This window comes from Budorcas taxicolor, chromosome 8, assembly GCF_023091745.1.
Source record: "Budorcas taxicolor isolate Tak-1 chromosome 8, Takin1.1, whole genome shotgun sequence".
Lineage (NCBI taxonomy): Eukaryota > Metazoa > Chordata > Mammalia > Artiodactyla > Bovidae > Budorcas > Budorcas taxicolor.
Genome location: NC_068917.1, coordinates 112,940,398 through 112,965,082, shown reverse-complemented (window position 1 = coordinate 112,965,082; position 24,685 = coordinate 112,940,398).

Genomic DNA, 24,685 nt, shown 5'->3' with positions numbered 1-24,685 from the left:
TCTTCTTTCCAGGACCGGGTGCTGGAGGTTTAATGAACTCATTACTCATTCCACTGTCAGGCGAGTCCGATTGTAGCGGGAGGTCGAGCAGAGGGCTCGGTCCTGCTGAGGCTGCGTGGCTGCGATCTCATCAGCAGCCACCAGAGCCCTGTCCCTGGCAGAAGCTCAGCCCACCTGTTCCATGGCCGCCCTCCCCTCCTGCCTCCCCCCAGTCCCATGCTCTGCTGTCTCCTGAGCTCACCAGCATCCATTTCAGTGGGCGTGATCTGAACCTTGTCTTCCTGGAGCTTGCTGCCATCTGTCTCTCCCCACACCCTTGTCTTGGTGGGTGCCTCTGCATCTGTCTCACAGCTGGGCTGTGGGGTGCTCCTGTTTGTGCCCTGGATGGGCAGCCTGTCTGTCTGTCTTTCCTCCTGGCATTCTTACCCCCAGCTCGAGCCTGCCGATCCACCTTCACTTCCTTCCTGCCCCTCTCCACCTGGGACTTCCTGCCTTACTCGCTCTTCCTTGAAGTTGTCTGAATGTCAGTTTGCCCGTCTCTTCTCATTCAGGCCCTTTGATTGTTTATCTTTTTCTCCTCTCTTCCTCTCTGCCTTTTCTCAGGAATTCTCTGGAAACAGATCTCCTAAAATCTATTCAACACAAGGGCACAGGATCTTACAAATTCCTAACCATCCTGACTGTTGTTAGTTTCGAAGTCGTGTTTGACTTCTTGCGACCCCATGGACTGTAGCCCACAAGGCTCCTCTGTCCATGGGACTTCCCAGGCAAGAATACTGGAGTGGGTTGTCATTTCCTTCTCCAAGGGATATTCCCGACCCAGAGATATAACCCACGTTTTCTTCATTGTCAGGTGAATTCTTCACCACTGAGCCACCAGGTAAGCCCAACTATTCTGATTAGGCCCACGTAATTAGCAGAAGGGGCTTGGGGGAGGAAGGAGAGCCATCCTGCGGAATCAAGGGTGAGGCTGTTGGAGGCACATGCGTGGACACCTCGGTATCCCCTCTTCTTTCCCCAGCCTTGAGCTGCATGGCCCTTTCCATAGGCAAGAGCTACAAAGCCAACCTTAAGTCTCAAGCCAGCTGGAGGGCAGGGAGCTGGAAGCTTGAGCTTATATCATGGAAGCATGAACTTTTACAGGTGAAGAGTCCCTCTGAGTTTCAAGTGTTACCATCTTTTCCTCCCAAGATGAGGAGGACGTGGCCCAGAAAAGGCAAAGCTCTGGTGATTGGCTAAGGTCACTCAAGGAGAGTCAGGTTAGACCTCCAGGCCTGGGGACCTGTGGAAGAGGCCTCTTTTTTTAAAGCCAAGGAAGCAGACAACATGGAAGGTTCCCATCCAGGACCTCAGGCCACACAGTGTGTAGTCAGTGGTCTTCTGTGTCCTCATGGAGGCCAACTTCACTCGTGCGCATCTCTACAATGGCCAGATGAATCTCTCTTCCTTTGGTGTTGCTGGCAGAGATGCCCAGGTGCAGACCAGAACTTCTTCCTCTTCCTTTGTGGAGGGCTGTTCCTTCGGAGATGGCTGCCCAGCTGTGGACTACATTTCCCAGATCTCCTTGCACCTGCATGGCAACATGTGACTAGTTCTTGCTCCCAGACTGTGAGTGGAAACCATGAGTGCCCTTCTGGGTAAAGGTGTTTAAGAAGAGGACGTGCCTTCTCCACACACTTTGTGTCCCCTTCCATGAGCCAGAGGCAGAGGACTCTGAGGATTTGGGGGATGGGAAAGCCATAAGGTGGAAGGACCCTGGGTCAGTGGATCAGAGAGACACAGTCAACCAGAACACCAGCATTACACTGTTACACTGATGAGAAGGGCTTTTTGTTACAGCAGCTGGCACCACCCTAAAAAATGCAGTATTGATCCTGGATTATTTGTATGACTCATCAAATCTGCATGTAGAGGTGCCATCATTTTCATTATTCTCATCCCAGTGTCGCTGGTGAAGAAGACCTGTCCTGGAATTCCTGGGCCTCCGAGGAATTGCTTGTCTCTCTCACCTGTCTCTCCCTTGCTCATCATTTTCTCCCACCACTGGGCTTTCGGTTGGTTCCCCAACCTGAAGGCATAGTCCCACCTAAATCCTCCGTAGCTTCCCTGCTCTCTTCTTGGATTGCTCCACCCCACGATCATCTAAGTTTGTCTTTTTCTTGTTTATTGAATCTTATTACCAACACCTGCTCCTTAGAGAAGTCTTCTCTGACCCAGTCACGTGCAGGTGACCTCAACTCTCTGGAACCTATCACTCCCCCCTCATCACATCACCATGGGTTAATTCTCCCGGAGCTCTGGCCACTGTCTGAATATTGTCTTGGCCACTTATAAGCATTCATCTGTTTATCCCATTGTTGTCACAGCCTACTTCCCTTTAGCTTCTCCTCCATTTTAGGAAGCAGAAACTCACCAAGGGCACTACACTTTCCAAAACCACTAAATGCTGGGCCAGGATTTGAACCCAGGTCCAGCTGATTTCTGCAGCCCATGTTCTTTCCATAATACCACAGTCGTTCTCCTGACAAACTAGAAATTGGTGGGTTATGCTTATTTTATCAGGACACAACTTTAATCGTGCATTCCAAGGCAGGGTGGTGTCGGGAGAAAAGCATAAATTCTTGGGTTTGCGAGCCTAAGTTCAGACCCTGGCATTGATATTTTCCATTATTTAGCATCTCTGACCACAAAGTAGAATTAGCATACTCACCTCAAATGGTTAGCACGAGGATGGAGCGGATAATGGATAAGCAGGTAACACAGGGCTCGCTCACCGTGGAGGCCAGGGCAGCCCTTAGTTTCTTCTCTAATAAAAATATCAGCATTTATCCTGAGAGTCCCACCTTCATCTCAGACCAGGTAATTTATCAGTGGAAAGAGGAAAAAAAAAATGCAGATTGGAATGAAAGCACAGAAGATTCTGAAAAGCGCCTGATTCATCCCTAACTTCTCTCCTGGGCTTGTTGGGAAGCTAAGTTTAAATCCAAGTCAGAGCTCTTAGAACTCATCACAGTTACTGTGCTGAAAGCAAACAGACGTTGGGATTTTAAGTTTTTTCTCATGTCCCCCCTACAAAGCACCAATGTCATGGACAAGGGGCAAACTCATTACAGTTGGGTTTCTATCTGCCTAGTCCAGATGCTGAGGCTAACACCGGAGACCAGTGCCAATGGACGGTGTCCAGGGCTGTGTGTGCCACAACTGATGTATGTAAGGCACACACAGGGCTCCTCGCTCCAGCATCTGAGCCCCAGAGCAAAAGCTAACCATGGGGGATTCTAAGCAAACTCTCCAAAGTCTGCATTGCTTTTCAAGTTTTTGGAGGCAGTGAGTCTGGCTTAAAGCAAAAGAGCCCTTGATCGGGTCTAAGAATTATTCTATTTTTATGGCTATTACTGTATGGATGGTGCTCATAAATGCCTGACTATAAATTTATAAATTTCATTTTTTATCAGTCAGGAGAGACTAAGCTGTGCTCTGATAACAAATGACCCCAAATTCTCAGGCTTGGACAACAAAGGTGATTTCTTGTTCATACAGTACATTCTTTGCAGATTAGTGGGGGGCTATGGTCAGCGTGAACACTCAGAGTCAGAGGTCAATGGAAGAGTTGCCCTCGAACACTTGGCTGGTTGCTGGGCCAGAGGGAAAAGAGATCTCAGAAGGGTGTCACACTCATCACTAACTGCTCAGCTCGAGATGAAACATGACATTTCCAGTCCTGATTCACCATCCAGAGCCGGTCACATGCTCCATCAACTGCAAGGCGGGCAGGGCATACACTCCAACTCTGTGCTCAGAAAAGAAGAGCCAAAACTATTGGGTTGGCCAAAATTTCGCTGGAATTTTTCCATCTTACCAAAAACCCAAGTGAGCTCTTTGGCTAAGCCAATATTTGCCCACAGCACCTTATTTCTGTTCCTCACACTTCCTGGATGGGTTATCGAGTCCATGTGAGTCAAAGCTCTTCTCTGACCAAACAAATCCCTTTCCTTTGGCTCCTGGTTCCAGTTTCCTCTTCAGCTCCGGTTTCAAAATTTCCCACCTCATTTTTACTTCCATCTCCATCCTTGACTCTTTGCCAGTCCTGCTCCTTACATTTCATCCTCGGCATCTCAGTCAGAGTGATTGCCTTGGAGTCCCAATCCATTCGGGTCATCCCCTTCCAGATAGAAAGCTTGGGGCCACTGGCAACACCTTTCCTGCAACCCAGCCAAGATCTGTAGAGAGGAAGATAAAGGATATTGTGCTTGTTTGTTTCCAAGAAAAGGCTATTCAGGCTCCTCCTGAAGCTGTGAGTCTAGGACTCAATTATTATTCTCATCCATGAAGCTGCAGACACACACCTCCTGTAGGGGGTCCAACCCAGGCTCTTAATTAGCAAAGACAATTAAACTCCAAGAAGCCAGGCTCTGCAGTTACCAGGCGACTTCCTGTGTGACCTCTACCCAGGCAGCGGGAGGCACGGAGGCGTCTGGGTCTCGGTGCTGGAGCACATGGCTCCTTTTGAGACCGCCCGCCTATCAGCCTCGGCTTTCCAGGCTGCCTTGTCCCCAGGACATCTCCCAGGCCCTCCTGCACATCCCACCTACTCTCCTTCTGGGGGCTGTTATTATTCTCTTCCCACAGTAAAACACCAGGAGACAAAATCGCTATCTCAGTCCATCCAAAATATTATAACCCTCCCTCCCTCCAATACTGGCCTGATTGACAGCACTCACTCATCAGCATTGGCTAATTGCATTATCTTAGCAACACTGTCGGAGAAGGCAATGGCACCCCACTCCAGTGCTCTTGCCTGGAAAATCCCATGGACTGAGGAGCCTGGAAGGCTGCAGTCCACGGGGTCGCTGAGGGTCGGACACGACTGAGCGACTTCACTTTCACTTCTCACTTTCATGCATTGGAGAAGGAAATGGCAACCCGCTCCAGTGTTCTTGCCTGGAGAATCCAGGCCTGAGCAGGAAGCCTGGTGGGCTGCCGTCTGTTTGGTCGCACAGAGTTGGACACGACTGAAGTGACTTAGCAGCAGCAGCAGCAACCGTGAGGTGATAGTTATCAGCCACATTGGCTGATGTGGGAACTGAAGCTCTCCGGGCGGTGAGGTTGTTGGTCAGTAAGCGACAAAGTCAGGGCTGGAATCAGGCCTTGGAGTGCCGAACTCTGGGACTTGCTGCTCCATCCCCCAGGGTTCAGAGATGCTGGCTTGCACGCTGCACAGGCAGGATGTGGGGAGGTCCATGGCCAGCCTCAGTTTCCCCAAGTCTTGCTGATATGGCCTGGAGCTGTTCCCGGCCACACTGGGCACCACAGACCCAGAGACAACCAGGCCTGCTCCTTGTCTTCTCCCATCAGCGACGATGGACCAATTAAGGCAATTACTGTTGGTTTATATAACGGGACACGGGATCACAGCGCTCAACTCTGAAAATCGCCTATAAAAGTGCTAATAATACATTAATGTATTAATCCCCTTAATCCTGTCAAATTAGCATGAACTCATCCTCGGAGCTGACAGTGGATCTCCGCTGTCCCTGTGAGATGCTGGGTGCCTTTCTCCTGTCTCCCTGCTTACAGGAACCCTTGTGGGAATGCAGGGATGGGAATGCAAGGACGGGGTCGCTGTAGATGACCTTTGGCAGGGCACATTAGAGAGACAGGTGATGACATGCTAACAAGAGATTCTTTCTTGACTCTTTCTTAGCAAGGAGAGGCAGCCCAGCAGAGTCAGCCATGCCCTGGGCTGCCCACTCTGTCACCTGCTGTGTGACCTCAGGTGATTGCCTAACTTCTCTGAGTCTCTGAGTTGAAGGCAGGAGGAGGAGGGGATGACAGAGGATGAGGTGGTTGGATAGCAACATTGACTCAATGGACATGAGTTTGAGTAAATGCCAGGAGCTGGTGATGGACAGGGAGGCCTGGTGTGCTGCAGTCCATGGGGTCGCAGAGAGCTGGACACGACTAAGCGACTGAACTGAACTGAAGATGAGGCTAATAGTTCCCCGCTGCAGAGTTGTTACAAAGATTCCATGAAAGTGAGGTGGAAGTGTTAGTCACTCAGCTGTGTCCGACTCTCTGTGACCCCCATGGGCTGTAGCCTGCTGGGCTCGTCTGTCCATAGAATTCTGCAGGCAAGAACACTGGAGTGGGTAGCCGCTTCCTTCTCCAAGGGATCTTCCCGACCCAGGGATCAAAGCCAGGTGTCCTGCATGTTTGGTTCCAGACCACCGCAATAAAGTGACCATGGCAGTGAAGTGAGCCACACGGAATTTCTGTTTTCCTAGTGTGTGGGAATGGAGAAGGAAACGGCAGCCCACTCCAGCGTTCTTGCCTGGAGCATCCCAGGGACAGAGGAGCCTGCTGGGCTGCCGTCTATGGGTCGCACGCAGTCGGACACGACTGACGCGACTTAGCAGCAGCGGCAGTGCATATACAATTACGTTTACACTATTCTGTAGCCTCTTAAGTGGGCCAAGCATTATTTCTAAAAAATGCAATGTATGTACCTTAATTAAAAAATACTTTATTGCTAAAAAATGTTACCCATCATTTGAGCTTTCAGAGTCATAGTAGTCACACCAAAGGCCACCGAGCACAGACCATCATAACTAAGATGATAACGATGAAACAGTTTGCACTCTTTTGAGAATCACCAAAATGCGACACAGAGATATGACGAGAGCCAATGCTGTTGGAGAAATGGTGCCATTAGATTTCCTCAACGCAGGGCTGCCACCAACCTTCAATTTGTAAAAAGCAAAACAAAAGACGCAGTATCTGCGAAGCTCAATAAAGCAAAGCGCAATAACAGAGGTATCCCTGTATACAAATGGGAGTATGTAATAACTTCTATGTCAAAGGGTTTCTGCGGGGATTATGTGTGATAACACAAGTTCTTAAGACACTCCGTGACTGCTCAGTATGTGAATCCATGAATATTTGTTAGCTGAAAAACTCGATGCCTATAGGATCCAGGTTACATGCTGGGACGCCAAAGGCTGATTGCTGGTTTCAAATCCCAGTTCTGTTATTTAACAGCTATATGACCTTGGGCAAACATTTGATTTCTCTTTGCCTCTCAACCTCCTCATCTGCAAAATGGGAATACTAAGAGAAGCTACCCCAAAAGGCCGCTGTAACTGTCAAATGAGTGACTGTACATGAAGTGCTTAGTACAGTGCCTGGCAATCAGCATATGCTGCCTAAGTGTAAGCTATTACTTTTTTATGATGCTATCTTATCCTTTGCAGTTTGCAAGGAGCAGGCAAGTGCCTAAAGGAGAATCGAACCATGTTCTTCAGGCAGCAGAATGGAGGGCCCTTTATCAACCCTCAGAGGGCAGCAGCGCAAGGAAAGGGGTTCTTTGTGTCTATTCCAGCAGAGTGATCCAGGCTATGCTCTGCCTAGGGTCTCTCCAGGGCTGCCCCTCCTGTGGTCCAGGGAACCCAGACTGCACTGCGGCACAGAGCTCATTCCTCTGGCAAGAGCCTCCTCTTCGCCTAGTACTCAGGGATGATGCGTGTGCTGGGTCAGCAGGACTCTGGGGTGAGCTGGGGAGAACAGGCGCCTGCCATTTCCTCTCCTGCGCCCCTGCCTTAGGTGGGCTGGTGATGCAGACAGGCCCTGAGCTTAATTGGCAAATGGATTCTCCAGGGGTAATTTTATCGACATGCACCGTGGGAGGGTCTGCAGGCTGTAATGACCAGCTCAGCCTGCTAAATGTATTTACCAAAAAATAAGGTTATTGATTCCACCAATAAATTTTCCCCCTTTGCCCTCAGCCTATTAATGTGAGTTTTATGTAACAGGACAAATAGATCATGGTGTAAAGTCTTTTGAAAATCCCTTGTGAATGCTGTAATAATGCTTTAATGTATTAATCCCCTTAATCCTGTCAAACTTCCAAAAGAATTTCAGGACATGCTGACAGAAGATCCCGCTCCCAGCACTGGCAGCTGCAGCTTCTAAACTCTGTGGGTGGAGAGGTGGCCCTGTTAGCAATGGGTGCAGGGTTCTGAGCCCACCCTGGAGACAGTGGGCACTGATGGAAGGGAGCCTGATTCTGGTTCAGGAGAAGGAAAGAGAGCTGCAAGAAGGAAGCAGCCTCCAGGGGCTTAACACAGAGCTGGAAGTGGCTGGGCGGGAAGTCACTGGTGTCTGGCTTGTGTCGATTTCTCTGCCTCTCCCTGTCTCTCTCTTCTCTGTTGGGCGGGTGCCAAGCTAAGCACTTTGCTATCTCTATGGTAGCCCTGCGAGGTGGCACTGCTACTCCACCCATGTTACAGATGTAAATGTTCCCTTTTTGCAAGGCCATCTAATTGTATTAGTTGTTGTTCCGTTGCTAAGTTGTGTCCAAGTCGACAGCCCAAGACTGCAGCACACCAGGCTTCCCTGTTCCTTACTGTCTCCCTGAGTTTGCTCAAACGCATGTCCATTGGGTTGGCCTACTCTATTCCAGTAGGATTCCATTATTTTTTTTTAATTGAAGTATAGTTGATTCACAATGTTGTGTTAATTTCTGATGAACAGTAAGGAAATTCAGTCACACATACACATTCTTTTTCATGTTCTTCCCCCTTATGGTTTATTACAGGGTATTGAGTGTAGTTCCCTGTCCTGTGTTTACAGTTGTCTATTTCATATACGATAGTTTGTATCTGCTAATCCCAAACTAATTTATCCCTCCTCCTCTTTCCCCGTTAGTAACCATACTTTTTTTTCTGTCTGTGAATCTGTTTCAATTTTATAAAGAAGTTCATTTGTGTTATATTTTAGATTCCATATATAAGTGATATCACATGATATTTGTTTTTGTCTGACTTACTTCACTTAGTCTGATCATCTCTAGGGCCATCTGTGTTGCTGCAGATGGCATTATCTCATTACTTTTCATGACTGAGTAATATTCTGTTGTATATGTACACCATGTCTTCTTTATCCATTTATCTGTCATGGACATTTAGGGGTGTCTATGTCTTGGCTATTGTAAATAGTGCTGCTATAAACACAGGTGTGTGTTTATCTTTTTGAATTACAATTTTCTCCATAGTATGATACCACTTTAACTTAACTAAGGACTTGTCTACACGGGCAAGTGGCAGAGGTTGGGTTCAAAGCTCTAACTGACACAAGCCCAAGCTGCCTTCTTTTACGTCAGCCAGGAGTCAGCAAACGTTTTCTATAAAGGGCCAGAGAGTAATAGTTTTGCCTTCACGGGCCACATGGGGTCTATTGCAAGCACCCAGCTCTGCCTTTTATCATGAAATCAGCCAAGCAAAATATATAAACGGGCAGAAGGAAAACTGACTGCAACTTACGTGATGGTTAGATTTGGGTCCTGCTCTTTCTTGGGCTCTGGGTGGAGGTGGAGAGGGCCTGGCTTGGGCTGCTGTGTCGACTTGAGTACCTGGGTGGAGCCCACCTTGCTGGGCGGCCTTGGGGAAGACTTTTCCCTCTCTGGGCCTCATTAGTGAGGAAAGACACCTGGCTTGCTGGTTTTCACAGTTCATCCGGGTTGGAGAGCTTACGACTGTCTGAACAACTGCCTCCAACTTCTGATCAATTCAGTACAAGGGAGCATCTGCTGGGCCCTGTTCAATGGTGCCTCTCCGAGGGCCAGGTGCGCATTTGTTTCTCTGAGATGCTTTATACCAGCAACTACTGCACACACACACACACACACACACACACACACACACACACACACATATATATATATATACATATGTATCTCAGCAGCTAATAGTAACTGCTGGCAGCTTTGAAGGTTCACCTTCAGGGGTGGTTACCGTGGACACCCAGGCTGGGAACCTGGGTGGTGTAGCCTCCACGCACCTCCACCCTCCCGCATCCCGCAGGCCACAGAATCATCTCGTCTCTCAGTATCTTTAGAATCGCTCCCCACAGCTTCCAATTTTTTCAAATCACAGATTTGACAGTCCCTGTTTTATTTTTTCTTCCTCTCGTCCTTTCTTCCTTTATCAGGGGCCAGGCCTTGCCTCACCTGGATAGGGGGACCCACAGGAAATCAGGTGGACAGGTCTCTCTGGGTCTCTCACAGTTTCTGCCACATCAGCGGGAAGCAAGCAACGAGAGCAGTTTGTGATCAGACAGGAGCGGTGGAGCTGATCCAGAGCAGGGGTCAGCAGGGCCTCCTGGGGAAGGGATGGTGCCTTTGAGTCTGTGAGAGGACAGTGAGGAGTTATCCAGTGGGAAGAGAGGGGAAGAGTGTTTCACTCGAAGGGGACAGCGCGTGCCAAGACACAGAGAGACAGTGGCACCCTTGGAAGTGGAAACCAGCTCTGTGATGCTCCTGATACTGACAGGATAAAAGTGGCATTCCTGAGAACGGCATTCAAGCTTCTCCAAGTTCAGGCTCCAGATGCTCCTCTGGCCCCTCCCTGACCCTCATCACGCAGCAGTAACGGAGCCCATGAAGCCTCTGCTTTGTGTCATCCTCTCTCTTGCTCCCTGTTCCATCTGGTGGCAGATCCGTTCCGGGATCCAAAGATGAACAACTCAACCAATTCCTGACCTCAAGGAACTCACAGCTTAGTTGAGAGACATGCATTATCTCCATACTCCTAATGGTACATGGTAGAAGCTCCATCCTATTGGACCAGTGAGAGAGTAAGTGATTAAGATACAAACCAGGAGCTGGGGGAGCCTGGAAGATGGAGCTGTCTGCCACGAACTACGTGTGAGGAGCTGGCCATTCTGGGTGATGGGAACGGTATGACCTAAGCCAGGAAGTGTGAGGGCACGTGGCATGTTCAGGGAAATGAGCTGAGGCTGCAGAGATGGCGAAGTGTGTGTGGGCAGCACGGGCAGTGGGTGGAGGGGCAGACGGCAAGAGACACCGGGAGGAAGCAGTGTCAGGCCAGCTCAGGGCTGCCGAATGCCAGGCTGCAGAAGTGAGGTTTATGCTGTCAATAAGGGACAACTAGGAGAGTGATGTGGTTGGACTTTGTGCTTTGGGAAGACTGACCTGTGGGCACATGGTGGACACAGAGGCCAAATGGGATGGAAATGTGCCCTCGAGTTGTGGTTCAGGCCTAGGAGCCTGGTGGATGGCAGGTGGGAGTTGAGATGCAGTTCAAAATCTGTGAAGAACAAATTGGCTGATTGTAACAGAACCAGGGAGGTTTCGGGTGCCTGGGGGGATGTCTAGCCTGAGCCTCAAGGCCCGTGTGAGCTCCGTGAGGAGGGAAGAACAGAGAGCCCCGAGAATCGCTCCCGCACCCACTGGCTGACTCAGTCTTCAAAGTTTCCCAGAGTAGCAGCTCTTCCCGTGCCCATTTGGCAGATGGGTAACTGAGGCCCAGAGGAGTTAAGCAGTGTGCCTGAGTTCTTGCAAATAGTGGATGCGGGTCCTGGGTGGGAGTCTAACTCCTGTTGGGGAGGTGGACCTCCCAGGGCCTGGGGGATGGTATGCAGTGCTCTGCAGGGCCAGACCTCCAGTGGGGCCCAAGGATCGAGGTCAAGAGAGATGAGGTCAGTGAAAGGAAGGCAGGCCTCTCATCAGAACCCAGCAGAGCCTCACTCTGGCCCAGACAAGCACTGAAAACGGGCCCTCAGATGCCGCAGTGGTGAGGCCAAGCAAGGCTCTGAGGATGGTGACAGCTGGCGGCCTGGGTCTATGAGCGCTGAGCATCCTTGGGGCTCACTGAGGCGCAGAGAGGTTAAGAGTCTCGCTTAGCATCACCCAGGTGGAGTGTGGCAGAAAGTGGATTTGAACTCACAGCGGTCTGATGCCTCAACCTGTCCTTCCGAGCTCACTGGTCTCCAGGCAGACTTCTTTGGATGGAGGAGTCCTTAGAGAAGCCTCACCAGGCCCCTCAGTTTGGGGGAAAATCCCCAGGCAGGTCCTGGGGGTGGTGATGGAGGGCTCTTCTGTTATGGTGCTTCTGCCCCGCCCCAAGCCCCACCCCCAAGGGGGAGGGGAGGGGCCCAGGCCGCCCTCCTGACTCTGTCCCAGACTTCCTCCTCCACCTGCGGTCCTCCTCCACCTGCTCCTCCTCCTCTGCATGCACGCTGCAGGCTACTGCCCTGGCCCCTCCCAGCTCCCGTTTCTACACACACACACACACACACACACACACACATTTATTTCCTTTAATCTTTCAGCTGAGATCAATTTCTCCATTCCCCTAATCATTTTTTTCTTGTTCACTTTTGAACTCTCTCCAATTTGTCTGCTTTGGCCTGGTAATGAGGTGCCCCCAGATGAGATGCTATATTCTGCATGCGACTTGGTCAGGGTTGTATAGATTTTCTTGCTAACTATCTTCTCAGACCCTGGGTGACATGCTTTCTTGGGGAAGCAACTCTATTAGTAATTGGGCTCTTCTAAAGATGCTGTTAAAGTCATGGAATTGTAGACTATCCAGCCAACGGGATATTAGCAGCCTTTCTGATTCATATCTACCTTCCATCTGGGGCATGTCCCACCCCCGTTCTTTGGAGCTTTTGACTCCCCAACGCCTCCCTGGGTCCTATCCCCTCAGCCAGGGCTGCCTTCTCCACCTGCTCTCCCCACCGAGCACGTGGGCCACAGCTTCACCATCTCTAAGACGTGGCTGCTGTGCTGCCAGCTCCTCGAAGCCCACCCTCGCTTCTCTGGCACCATTCAAGTGCTTCTGCGCCGCGCTCCTCTGGCACGTGGTGCAAGACTCCAGTGGATGGTGAGTACTCTGGCCCATAACCGTCCAGCGGTCTGCCTCTCCTGGGTGTTGTCAGCGCCTTGGGGGGCAGGGGCAGGACTCACATCGTTTTCTTCTTGATAAGCCAACTCTTCAAGAACATGGGAAGGTAGACCAGCTGTTATGCTGTGTACTGGGAATTTCCTTCTTGTAGGAAACCAGGCATGCATTTGCTGGTTTGCCCTTTACCCAAACACTGATGGAGTGCTTCCTGCTTGTCAGAGGTGGTGCCAGGAACTGGGACCCATTGGTCAGTAAAATGGACATGGTCTCTACCTCGGAGCTTCAGTCTCATGGGTAGACAGACATGAATCAAAGAAAGGTACAAACGTGCAATTGGAAACTGGAGAATGGCAAAGTGCAGGGGGTCTGAGAGTTCGTGCAAAACAGGTTCAGCTCTGACCTGGGAGGACCAACAAAGCTTCCTTCACGAAGTCTCGCTGGGTTGTGGTACGATGGAATATTAATTGGTTTTCGTTTTTGGTGGGGGTTTAAGTCTCCAAGTGGTCTTCAACTCTTTGTGACCCCATGCACTGTAGCCCTCGGGGCTCCTCTCTCCATGGGATTTCACAGGCAAGAATACTGGAGTGGGTCGCTATTTCCTTCTCCAGGGGATCTCCCTCAACCAGTGATGGAACTCAAGTCTCCTGCATTGCAGGTGGGTTCTTCACAGACTGTGCCACCAGGGAAGCCAGGTGGAATCCTCAGCTCAGTCGCTCAGTCGTGTCCGACTCTTTGCGACCCCACGAATCGCAGCACGCCAGGCCTCCCTGTCCATCACTAACTCCCGGAGTTCACTCAGACTCGCGTCCATCGAGTCCATGATGCCATCCAGCCATCTCATCCTCTGTCGTCCCCTGCTCCTCCTGCCCCCAATCCCTCCCAGCATCAAGTCTTTTCCAATGAGTCAACTCTTCACATGAGGTGACTGGAGTTTCAGCCTTAGCATCATTCCTTCCAAAGAAATCCCAGGGCTGATCTTCAGAATGGACTGGTTGGATCTCTGCGCAGTCCAAGGGACTCTCAAGAGTCTTCTCCAACACCACAGTTCAAAAGCATCAATTCTTCGACGCTCAGCCTTCTTCACAGTCCAACTCTCACATCCATACATGATCACTGGAAAAAACATAGCCTTGACTATATGGACCTTTGTTGGAAAACTACTCAACCATAAAAAGGAGTGCATTTGAGTCAGTTCTAATAAGGTGGATGAATCTAGAGCTTATTATACAGAGTGAAATAAATCAGAAAGAGGAAAACAAAAATATTCGATACTAACACATACGTATGGAATCTGGAAAGATGGTACTGATGAGCCCATCCTCAGGGCAGTGATGGACACACAGACACAGGGGACAGACTTGTGGACACGGGGGAGGGGAAGGAGTGAGTGGGGCGAGTTGAGAGAGTGCGGCACTGAGAGGCCTGCGTTTCCGCATGTAAGGCGGATGGCCGGCATGACACAGGCAGCTCCAACGCACTGCTCTGTGGTTCCCTGGGCGGGTGGGGCGGGGGGCGAGGTGGGAGGGGGGTTCAATAGGGGGGATATATGTATACCTATGACTGATTCATGTTGAGGTATGGCAGAAATCAACACAATATTGTAAAGCAGTTATCCTCCAATTAAAGATTAATAAATTAAAAAAAGAAGTCTCCCTGACACTGAACTTTGAAGGGTGAGGAGCTATGAAGTGGCGGAAGAAGGTCGGGGGCAGGGAAAAGCATTTTAGGGAATGAGAACAGTGTGTGCCAAGGATCCAAACACAGAAGCACTGAGCCTGCTCACAGGCTTGAACGAGTTTCAGCACATCTGGAGCATGGAGCGGTGAAAGCCAGACCGGGGAGGTGAATGGTGAAGAGTCCAGGGAGTGCCCAGTGGAAAACCGCTGGCGAGGTTTAGGCAGGGGAGGGTGGAGGTGATCATGGTTATACTAACCATGTATAGGGTTCAGGTTTTTGCATGTGTTTTTTTGGCTTTGAATGTCTGTTGAATGAGACAACTTCATGCTGGTCAGCAAATTATAGATTGAATAATGTTTGGATTTCTACTAATAATAACATCGTCTTTTCCAAAGTAAAAGGAACCATCCATGAGAGGTGGCACTTCTTTCTTTCTTTCTTTTTTTTTTTTTTTTGACTTTTAAGAGCCTTGAGACCTTGTTTAGAAGAAGCTTGTCTTCTCCTGATGGACATAGCTGCTGCAAAGGTGGTGGTGAGGGGACACCTCCACGGAGCTAAGCCCCAGAATACAGAGTTTCTATGATGCCTGGTTTCACTGCAGACTAGAGACCCAATTCAACTCTGCATCTTCCCACAGAAGAATAAGCCAGACAAACCAGCATGGGTTCCGCAGAAGCAATTATAATCTGAGAGTGCAGATTATCATCATATTCAGCATCAACTGTAATAATCGTGAAATAGGCCACCTTCCCCTGCATTCTGCCTTGAGGACGGGAGACGGGTTGTTTCTCTCTTGACTTTTCTTCTCCTTTTCCTGCCTGTCTTCAAGTAGATATTTTTTGAAACAGATAGTTCTCTTTTGCTTTTTTTTCACTGTCTGAAACGGCATGTTCAGTTTGGTTGAAACATGTGAATGGAATAGGAATGATTTATACCCATGGCCCTTAATTTCCTAAAGAGATTCAGAAGCTACTGATCAAAGAATTCTTAGTTACCATAGTATGAAGTGCGATGTCTAATCCACAGCTGGCACTCAAGTGTTGAGTGTTTTGCTTGAGAAACATGTTTTCAATGAAGGAATCAATGGACCTAATATTAGCTACTGCCCAATAAAGAGATCTGCTTTACAATAACCCAGAGGGATGAATGCCTAGGCCTTCCTTGAATTCCTCAAGTGATCAGGAGCGCCCTTGAGCTCTCACAAGGATTCCTAATCCAATTTTAAGTCACTGGTGGTCGGGAAGCTCTTTCCCTATGTTGAGCAGAACCTGTTGTCCTATAACCCTGACTTCTTGGTTTAACCCTCTGGAGCCACACAAGCTTGATCTGTCCTTTCTGCTCCCTGTAAGAGTTTCAGAGATGGGAAGTCAATAAGTCAGTGATCAGGCTTCACGTGCCTTTTGTCCTTTCAGTTGTAAGAGAGTATGATTACAGAACCATGAGCAATCTTGGCCACTTCCCCCTGCATGAGTTGTAGTTGAAGAGAAAGAAAGACAGAGTGAGAGGGAGGGAGACAGAGAGAGAAAATAATGAATAAAAATATGGACAAAGTGATCAATAGACGCTGGAGTTAGTTACCAGTGATATTCAGAGTGTGATTGCTCCATCACAAAATTGACGGCAGATAAGGGTGTTTACAAAAGAGTCAACAGATCCTTTAAATTTTTATTTTTATTGTAATTCTTTTTGAGAGGTTGGGCCTGTAGAAAGGCAAAGTCATCTCCAACCAAAATATCTGCTTTGCTAAATGCTGTTCAGAGATGGAAAGTACATTTTCTTTGTGTTGTCTTGCCCTGTCTCTCTGCCCATGGTATATATCACCAATCCATTATGACGCTCGTCTCTGCTTAGCCTGGATATGAATCTTTCTTAGCATAAAACTCCAGACAGCCATGGCTAATGGATCGATATCAGTGTGTGTCTTGTTACTTATTGCTACAATAATAATGCCATCCAGCAGGAAGCTATAAAACTTTGGTGGCGAATAAGACTTTATTGCTACTGTGCTGGGGTGGTTGAGGCTTGGCTGGTCTTGGCGAGGCGTGGCGGGCACTGGCTGGGCTGTCTCCTGCACCTGTGGCTGGCTGAGGGCTCTGCCTTACCTGGGCTGAGCTGCCTCTGCTTCAGTGCAGCAGCTCTGCTTGCAGGGCCTCTCATCCTTCTCGTGGAACCAACAAAACTGCCAGAGCACGTTCTCCTAAGAATGGCAGAGGTCCGAGAGTGAGTGGGAATGCACATGTCTTCTTGGGGCCTCAGTTCAGAAAGGGCACACTGATACTCGGACCTTATCCTAAGCAATTCACATGGCTGGGTTCAGATTTAAGGGGTGGAACACAGACTCCACCTCTACAGTATGCGGGGCAACAAAGTCATGTCACTATGTGCAGCTATAGGGAATGGTGACAAACGGGAGCTTTTAATATCATCTACCACAACGTGTGAGATGCATCTTAATCGCTCTGCTCTACATGCTAGTTACAAGGTTTGCTGCTGCTGCTGCTGCTGCTAAGTTGCTTCAGCCGTGTCCGACTCTGTGCGACCCCATAGACTGTAGCCCATCAGGCTCCCCCGTCCCTGGGATTCTCCAGGCAAGAACACTGGAGTGGGTTGCCATTTCCTTCTCCAATCATGAAAGTGAAAAGTGAAAGGGAAGTCGCTCATATTTATCTGTATTACCATATCCATTCTCAAGTGGCAGTCTGCATACTGTGATTCCAAAATGGGCAAGTGGTGGTGGTAGTTTAGTCGTTAAGTCCTGTCTGACTCTGCAACCCCATGGACTGTAACCCTCCAGGCTCCTCTGTCCATGGAATTCTCCAGGCAAGAATACTGGAGTCAGTTGCCATTCTCTTCTCCAGGGGATCTTCCCAATCCAGAGACTGAACCCAGTTCTCCTGCATTGCAGGCGGTAGCTCCCCAACAACTTGACTGACTTCATCAGGGTCAATAAGCTTTCATTCCATAAATACAGACGAGGCCTAACATGCAGGTGTCTCAGGAGGGGGCTATAGAGTCAACCATTCTCAGATTGAACACCTGACTGATCACCACCACCATCCTCATCATCACTGATGCTGCTTATGGGGCACTTACTATGCACCAGGCACCCTTACATCCGGAGAATTTCATCTCCAAGATAATCCAGGAAGGTAGGTCTTTTTTTTCTTTAATTGGAGGATAATTGCTTTCCAGTGTTGTGTTGGTTTCTGCTACACAACACCACAAGTCAGCCATAAGTATATATACATCCCTTCCCTCTTGAGCTTCCCTTCCATCCCCACTCCCCATCCCACACCTCTAGGTCTCCGTAGAGCACTTTACTGAGCTCCCTGAGTTGTGGAGCAGCTTCCCACTGTGGTGGTGGTTTAGTTGATAAGTCACGTTCGACTTTGCGATCCCATGGACTATACTCGAACAGGCTCCTCCGTCCATGGGATTTCCCAGGCAAGAATACTGGAGTGGGTTGCCATTTTCTTCTCCAGGCGATCTTCCCAACTCAGGGATTGAACCTGGGTCTCTTGCATTGCAGGCAGTTTCTTTACCGACTGAAGCACCATCTTTTTGCACACGGTAGTGTAGGTATGTCAGTGAAACTCTCTGGACTTGCACCGCCCTCTCCTCTACACCTCTGTCCCATGGAGGCACTCTGACAGCCTCTCCCAGGCTCTTCTATCCTCGCTGCTCTGTTCACCTCTCAGACTCAGGAGGCCTCCCTGGACCTCTTTTATTTCTCCTTGGCTGTTTGGGGGTCTCTGCTTCCTTCTCTCCTTCATCTTCTCTCTTTCCTGCTTTCTCTCCCCCAAAGCTTGGCCATCCTCTCAAATCCCCACACTCTGATGTTTTCTCAGTGTTTCTCAGTGGGAGGAACCAAAGGGGTATCTATCAAGAAGTAGCAGATGAAATCTCACTGAATTGTCTGGTTAGGGAAACTGGTCAGTGGTTCTTCACATCTGTTGAGAGGGTATTTTTTTTTTTTTTTTAAGAAACATGGGCCAAACAACTTTGGAGGAGGAGCTGACCCCCTGGTGAGGTGGGCTTTATGGAAGCAGGAACTTAAGGCTTTGGAGTCCAGCATCCCTGGGTTCAAATCCCATTTTCTCATGTCCACCACTTATGCAGACCACGTGTGTGGTCTAGGACAGACTGGCCTATCCATCTTTGACCCAGCTCTTCATTCATAACTTGGGGATGATCACAAAACCAACTTCGAAGGATTGTTGTAAGAATAAAATGTGATTATGCAAATAAAGAGCTCAATATAGAGTTGATATTCCCTTTACTTGAAAATTCTCATCTCATTTTTCTCTGTGCACTCCCACTATTCTTTTTTCCCAGTTAACTCTTTTTTTTTTTCAATTTTATGGAGATATAATTGACAAATAAAATTATAACATCTTTAAAGTATACAACCTGAAGACTTGATATACATAGTGAAGAGATTCCCACAGTTGTGTTAATTAGCACATCCATCATCTCACACATTTACCTTTTTGTGGTGTGTGTGAGAGAGAGAATATTTAAGCTCTACTCATGAAATTTCAATTATACAATATCAACTAGTTACCAGACTATGCCTTAGATCTTCAGACCTTAGTTTTCTTATAAATAAATGTCTGTATCCTTTTATCAACCTCCTCCTATTTCTCTTGCCTTCCAGCCTCTGGTGACCACCATTCAATATGAAATGAAATAAACATAGATTTTATAGGAGATGTAATTATAAGTTTAATCCCAGTCTCTTCTGTCAGGCTGTACATACTGAGGGGGCTGGAACCATGTCTGTACCAAGAACAGTGCGTGGCACATAGTAGGAGCTTAAAAGGTGAATAAAAACAATTACTACAAATATGTAGCAGTGATTATGATCATTCTTCTTATCCTGCATACCTTCCTTTGCTCTTTGCATGATGCATTGGGGACTGGATTTATTTATTTATTAAAAATTTTTTTTAAAATGTGGACCATTTTTGAAGTCTTTATTGAATTTTTTACAATATTGCATGTGAGATCTTAGCTCCCCAACCAGGGATTGAACCCACATCCTCTGCATTGGAAGGCGAAGTCTTAATCACTGGATAACCAGGGAAGTCCCAGGAGGTTAACCATTTATTTGTTTGGCTGCGTTGAGTCCTAGTTGCACCGCACAGAACTCTCTAGTTGTGGCACATGGGCTTAGCTCGCAGGCTTATTGGCTCCATGCTATGAGGGCTGTTGGTTCCCTGATCAGGGATCCAACCTGAGGGACTGGATTGATTTAAAGGGTGTGGGTAAGCGCTGGCAGATCTGGGACTCGAATCCAGGTCTCCTTGTTTCCAGACTGGTGTTCTTCTCTGCTCCCTGCGCCGTCCACTGCTGTGTCCTCCCAGGACACAGTTTACCTGACAGGCTGGAACCTGCCTCCCTGCCTGAGAGGACTAGCCAGCAATCCATCCCCAGCCTCGCATTTACCCACCAGCGGATGGAAACATGCTCCCTTGGTATCTGACACTTCAGCTAGCATCTCGTTTTAACTTTTGTATGCACGCTGTCTGGCGTCCTCAAATTGGCCTTTGTGGGGAAATCCATAATAGCTCATGGTTGCAGGGCACATATTCCTTCCACAGGACATTAGGCTGGCTATTGAAGTGGCTCTGGTCAGGATGGAAAGGTCTGTCTGTAACTGAAGGAAGCACAGGCAAACTGATGCTTTCACGTGTGCATCGGGGTAGATTACACTGGTTTCCCTTCCCTGTGTCTCTGCTGTTGGCAGCCTTTCTGTCTCCTAAGACCTGTCTGCACCAGTAACTTTTTCCAGGGTTTCTTACTCATTCATACACTGGAAATGAGAGAAGAGGGGGTAATTGTCTTCTTGGACTGCTATGATCTAACCCAGAGGCCCCTGAAGTCAGGAGACCTGAATCTTCATCCAAGTTTATCCAGGGCCTCTGTGAGTGAGCCAACATGAATCTGTTTTCTTTTTCAGGGTGTTGCTTTTCCAATATACTGGGTGTCCCTTGTTTTGCCTAGTTGCTCAGTTGTGTCCGATTCTTTGCAACCCCATGGACTGTAGCCCTCCAGGTTCCTCCGTCCAAGGGGATTCTCTCGGCAAGAATACTGGCATGGGTTGCCATGCTCTCCTCCAGGGGATCTCCCCAACTCAGGGATCAAACCGAGGTCTCCTGCACTGTGGGCAGATTCTTTACCATCTGAGCTATTACGGAAGCCCAAGTATACTGGAGTGGGTAGCCTATCCCTTCTCCAGGGGCCCTTCAGACCCAGGAATTGAACCGGATTCTTTACCAGCTGAGCTACCAGGGAAGCCCTATGTTAATGCTGCCTTAAAAGAGTATTGAAGGGACACAACATGGGCATCCACGAGGTACCTTCAATATGCCAAGCACTTAACATCCATGACCTCATCGAATAATCACAGTAGCATTATGATATACAAGGAAACACATTCAGAGAGGGAAGGTAACTCACCTGAAATCACAGAGCTTGGGAAGACTCCGTCCTACATTTTCCCCAGCACTCTTGGGCAATGAGATGCTGAGATTGCAACTGTGTCACAGGAGTCAAGGTCTGACTTTAGGGAAATCTTCCTGGGAAATCAGGTTATAGGTAGGTCAGAGAAGACCCAGAATCATTTTAATGAGAGTAGAATATCCTCATGCTTAGTATTGATAGGGTCTTTTTTTTTTTTTTTTTTATCATTGAGTTTTCTAATTTGAGCTTCACACATTATCCAGATGAGGAAACTGGAACTTACAGAGATTAAGTGACTTCTGGAAGCTGCATAAAGATACATGGGCAGTTAGTGAGAAAATTGGAATTCAGATTTATGTGTTTGGCCCTGAGGCCGAGTGCCCTTTTTTTAGCCATAGTCCACAGTGTCAGAGTTCCTCAGAAGGGGTCTGTGTGGATGGTTCTGACGATGATGACGATGATGATGGTGATGATAAGAATGGTGGAGACATCGATGATGGTGAGGGGGATGGTGGTGATAGCAGTGGTGACATTCGTGATGGTCATGATAGCAGTAATGATGTAGTAATTGTAAGGGTGATGAAGATGCTGTTGGTGACCTTGATGGTCAATATCACTTGGAGCTAGGTCTAGGACAGGTCAAAGGCACTGTGGGCATGAGGCATCTTTCTAGTAGCTTCTTAAATGACCAATGAGTTAACGCCAACTTATCTTTCCAGTTTCATCTCTACTCATCTTTCCTAACCCTCTGCTTTAGAGGAATTGGCTTGCTCTTTTCAAAATGTATTATCAAGTCCAGATCTTCTTTGACAGCCCTCTGTAGGAAGCAACCCTGCTGAGACCTTGATCTTGGACTTCTAGTCCAGAGCTGTGAGACAATAAATTTCTGTTGTTTAAGCAGCCCAGTTTGTGGTACTTTGTTAAGGGAGCCCTAGCAAAGGAATGAAACCACATTTGGCTATTTAAATTTAAATTAATCACCGTTAAACATTTAGTTCCTCAGGCACACTAGTCACCTTTCAACAGCTTAATGGCTACATGCAGCTATTAAGGGTAGCGGCTACCATATTATAAATGCAGATGGGACAGCTCCAGCATCACAGAAATTTCTCTTGGGTGATACTGGACTGGGGTGATCATTCTGAACACTGACTGCATATTAGACTATCCAAGGAGAGTTTAAAAATCAAATGTTTTATTTTGAGATGGAGATTCACATGAAATTAATAAGAAATGATACAGAGCTCCTGTGGACCCTTTACCCACTGTCCCCCAGTGGCACCTCCTGTGCTATGTTAGTCAATGATCACAATTAACACACTACGAACAAAGCTAGTGGAGGGGATGGAATCCCAGCTGAGCTATTTCAAATCCTGGAAGATGATGCTGTGAAAGTGCTGCACTCAATATGCCAGCACATTTGGAAAACTCAGCAGTGGCCACAGTTCTGGAAAAGGTCAGTTTTTATTCCAATCCCAAAGAAAGGCAATGCCAAAGAATGCTCAAACTACCGCACAATTTCACTCATTTCACACGCTAGCAAAGTAATGCTCAAAATTCTTCAAGCCAGGCTTCAGCAATACATGAACCAGGAACTTCCAGATGTTCAAGCTGGTTTTAGAAAAGGCAGAGGAACCAGAGATCAAATGGCCAACATCCGCTGGATCATGGAAAAAGGAAGAGAGTTCCAGAAAAAACATCTCTTTCTGCTTTATTGACTATGCCAAAGCCTTTGACTGTGTGGATCACAATACACTGTGGAAAATTCTGAAAGAGATGGGAATACCAGACCACCTGACATGCCTCTTGAGAAACCTGTATGCAGGTCAGGAAGCAACAGTTAGAACTGGACATGGAACAACAGACTGGTTCCAAATAGGAAAAGGAGTACGTCAAGGCTGTGTATTGTCACCCTGCTTATTTAACTTATATGCAGAGGACATCATGAGAAACGCTGGGCTGGAAGAAGCACAAGCTGGAATCAAGATTGCTGGGAGAAATGTCAATAACCTCAGATATGCAGATGACACCACCCTTATGGCAGAAAGTGAAGAGGAACTAAAAAGCCTGTTGATGAAAGTGAAAGAGGAGAGTGAAAAAGTTGTCTTAAAGCTCAACATTCAGAAAATGAAGATCATGGCATCTGGTCCCATCACTTCATGGGAAATAGATGGGGAAACAGTGTCAGACTCTGTTTTTTTGGGGCTCCAAAATCACTGCAGATGGTGATTGCAGCCATGAAATTAAAAGACGCTTACTCCTTGGAAGAAAAGTTATGACCAACCTAGATAGCATATTCAAAAACAGAGATATTACTTTGCCAACAAAGGTCCGTCTAATCAAGGCTATGGTTTTTCCTGTGGTCATGTATGGGTGTGAGAGTTGGACTGTGAAGAAAGCTGAGCACTGAAGAATTGATGCTTTTGAAGTATGGTGTTGGAGAAGACTCTTGAGAGTCCCTTGGACTGCAAGGAGATCCAACCAGTCCATTCTAATGGAGATCAGTCCTGGGTATTCATTGGAAGGACTGATGCTAAAGTTGAAACTCCAATACTTTGGCCACCTCATGCGAAGAGTTGACTCTGATTGGAAATAAGAATTTCCAATCAGAGTTGACTCTTATTGGAAAAGACTCTGATGCTGGGAGGGATTGGGGGCAGGAGAAGAAGGGGACGACCGAGGATGAGATGGCTGGATGGCATCACTGATTCGATGGACGTGAGTTTGAGTGAACTCTGGGAGTTGGTGATGGACAGGGAGGCCTGGCGTGCTGTGATTCATGGGGTCTCAAAGAGTCGGACATGGCTGAGCAACTGAACTGAACATACTGATACTGATATACTCAGATCAGAGCACTTTATTGCCACTAGGATCCCTCCTGCTGCCCTCCTCTTCTTTTCTGAAAGTGAAGTTGCTCAGTTGCGTCCAACTCTTTGTGACCCTATGGACTATAGCGTACTAGGCTCCCCCGTTCATGAGATTTTCCAAGCAAGATTACTGGAGTGGCTTGCCATTTTCTTCTCCAGGGGATCTTCCCGACCCAGGGATCAAACCTGGGTCTCCCACATAGTAGGCAGATGCTTTACCTTCTGAGCCACCAGGGAAGTCTCTCAACTCTCCAGGTCAAAAAGAAAAGAGAGTTATATTCCAGGCATAGCAGGTGGCATGGATATAACCAGAGAACAGAGAGGACTTTCAGGGTCCTGAAATCAATCCATCGTAAACAGTGCACGAGAGGTGGGAATGTGGCAGAATTATTTCCGAGAGATGTGGACTAATTTGGACCAAGACAGCACCTTCTCTAATACCCAGAAGAAAGGCACAGTACAAAGAGAAGTATTCTATCTTAGAAAAAATATTTCTAACCATTGAGTTCACTTGGTCCTGGTTCACTTGGAGAAACTTGTTGGTTGGCCACTTCTTGTAGCTAAAATATCTTGCAACATGTGATGATTCAATTACTTTCTACTTGGAGAAGTTTATGACCAATTGGGCAAACAGGGAAGCCACTGGGGTGCTGAAATCCTTCCTGTACTTGGAGGTATCCTGAATGGGAGGGTTGAACGCAGGGGTTCCTCTCCCCTCCTGCCCCTGGAAGTTTTCCTCCTATGCTCTCCCTTCTCAGAGGGAAGAAAAAGCAGAGAAATGAGCTGTGAATCCCATTTATATTCATTAATACCCTAAAGATGAAAAATACCTTTCCATTACCCCTGAGATAATTCAAGCCCATTGCCTAGGAAAATGTTATAGATCTTTGTCACTGCAATCTCAGGGGTAAGAGATTAGGACTTACGGTGTAGAGCCAATCAGCATTGTCTTGTGGTCTTGCCAGGAACTTC